Source organism: Arachis ipaensis, chromosome B2 (genome assembly GCF_059453495.1).
Source record: "Arachis ipaensis isolate K30076 ecotype BB chromosome B2, ASM5945349v1, whole genome shotgun sequence".
NCBI lineage: Eukaryota > Viridiplantae > Streptophyta > Magnoliopsida > Fabales > Fabaceae > Arachis > Arachis ipaensis.
The window spans coordinates 99,933,665-99,935,964 of NC_142437.1; the positions used below are offsets into that span (position 1 = coordinate 99,933,665).

The 2,300-nt window shown below is 37.8% G+C and overlaps 1 non-coding gene across 1 annotated transcript; it reads left to right on the forward strand.

Moving 5' to 3' along the window:
* The first annotated feature begins 850 nt into the window (after window positions 1-850).
* Window positions 851-958, forward strand: LOC148574999 (small nucleolar RNA R71). The gene has a single exon (XR_015906229.1). It is a non-coding gene; the product is annotated as a small nucleolar RNA R71 (small nucleolar RNA).
* The last annotated feature ends 1,342 nt before the right edge of the window (window positions 959-2,300 follow it).

Sequence of the window (2,300 nt, forward strand, 5' to 3'; positions counted from 1 at the left end):
ACTCCTTGGAGGCCAGTGGACGTCCATTGAGGTCTTTCTCAGTGGAGATCACTGCCTTTTCCTCCTCTCCAGGTTCGGCCGTGTGGGGTATGTTGATGGCCTTGCACTCTCCTTTTGGATTCTCTTCTGTATTGCTTGGAAGAGTACTAGGAGGGAGTTCAGTAACTTTCTTGCTCAGCTGACCCACTTGTGCCTCCAAATTTTAAATGGAGGACCTTGTTTCAGTCATGAAACTTTGAGTGGTTTTAATTAGATTAGAGACTACAGTTGCTAAGTCAGAGTGGCTCTGCTTAGAATTCTCTGTCTGTTGCTGATAAGATGATGGAAAAGGCTTGCTATTGCTAAACCTATTTCTTCCACCATTATTGTTGTTGAAGCCTTATTGAGGCCTCTGTTGGTCCTTCCATGAGAGATTTGGGTGATTTCTCCATGAAGGATTATAGGTGTTTCCATAGGGTTCTCCCATGTAATTCACCTCTTCCATTGTTGGGTTCTCAGGATCATAAGCATCTTCTTCAGATGAAGCTTCTTTGGTACTGCCTGTTGCTGCTTGCATTCTAGACAGACTCTGAGAAATCATTTTGACTTGCTGAGTCAATATTTTGTTTTGAGCCAATATGGCGTTCAGAGTGTCAATCTCAAGAACTCATTTCTTCTGATTCGTCCCATTATTCACAGGATTCCTTTCAGAAGTGTACATGAATTGGTTATTTGCAACTATTTCAATGAGTTCCTGAGCTTCTGCAGGCGTCTTCTTCAGATGAAGAGATCCTCCAGCAGAGCTGTCCAATGACATCTTGGACAGTTCAGATAGACCATCATAGAAAATACCTATGATGCTCCATTCTGAAAGCATGTCAGAAGGACACCTTCTGATCAATTGCTTGTATCTTTCCCAGGCTTCATAGAGGGATTCACCTTCTTTCTGTCTGAAGGTTTGGACTTCCACTCTAAGCTTGCTCAATTTTTGAGGTGGAAAGAATTTTGCCAAGAAGGCATTGACTAGCTTTTCCCAAGAGTTCAGGCTTTCTTTAGGTTGTGAATCCAACCATGTTCTAGCTCTGTCTCTTACAGCAAAGGGAAAAAGCATAGGCTTGTAGACCTCGGGATCAACCCCATTGGTCTTGACAGTGTCACAGATTTGCAAGAATTCAGCTAAGAACTGATGAGGATCTTCCAATGGAAGTCCATGAAACTTACAATTCTGTTGCATCAGAGAAACTAATTGAGGCTTAAGCTCAAAGTTGTTTGCTCCAATGGCAGGGATTGAGATGCTTCTCCCATAGAAGTCGGGAGTAGGTGCAGTAAAGTCACCAAGCACCTTCCTTGCATTGTTGGCATTGTTGTTGTTTTCGGCTGCCATGACTTCTTCTTATTTGAAAAGTTCTGTTAGGTCCTCTATAGAGAGTTGTACTTTAGCTTCTCTTAGCTTTCTCTTCAAGATCCTTTCAGGTTCAGGATCAGCTTCAACAAGAATGCCCTTGTCCTTACTCCTGCTCATATGAAAAGAGAGAAGAAGAAAATATAGAATCCTCTATGTCACAGTATAGAGATTCCTTGAGGTGTCAGAGGAAAAGAAGAATAGAAGGAGGAGGTAGAGAAGAGAGAATTCGAACTTATCAAGGGAGATAGAGTTCGAATTGTTGATAATGGAGAGGTGTTAGTCCTTTAAATAGAAGGATTTGGGAAGAGGGGAAGAATTTTTGAAATTAAAGTAAAAGATTTTGAAATAATTAAAAGAAATTTGGGTTTGGTAAATGATTTTCGAAAACTAAGATTGGGAAAGAAATTAAGTAATTTTTGAAAAAGATTTTGAAATCAGAAATAAAAAAGATATGATTGAAACTTAATTTTGAAAAAGATGTGATTGAAAAGATATGATTGAGAAGATATGATTGAAAATCAAATTAAAAAGAGAAAGTTTTAAACTTAAAGTTGATTGCTTGACTAACAAGAAATTAGAAGATATGATTCTAGAATTTAAAATTTGATCCTTTCTTAATAGGCAAGTAATAACTTGAAAATTTTGAATTAAATCCCTAATTGTGGCAAGGATTTTCGAAAATAGTAATAAATAAAAAAATTGAAAAGAAATTGATTTTGAAAAGATATGATTGAAAAGATATGATTTGAAAAAAAATTTGATTTTGAAAAATTATGAAAATTTGAAAAAGATTTGAATTAAAAACAAAATCTTCCCTCTAGTTTCCTCCTGGCATTAAACGCCCAGCCAGGTACCCTGGCTGGCGTTTAAACGCCAGTTTTCCTTCTTCACTGGGTGTTTTGAACGCCCAGCTTTT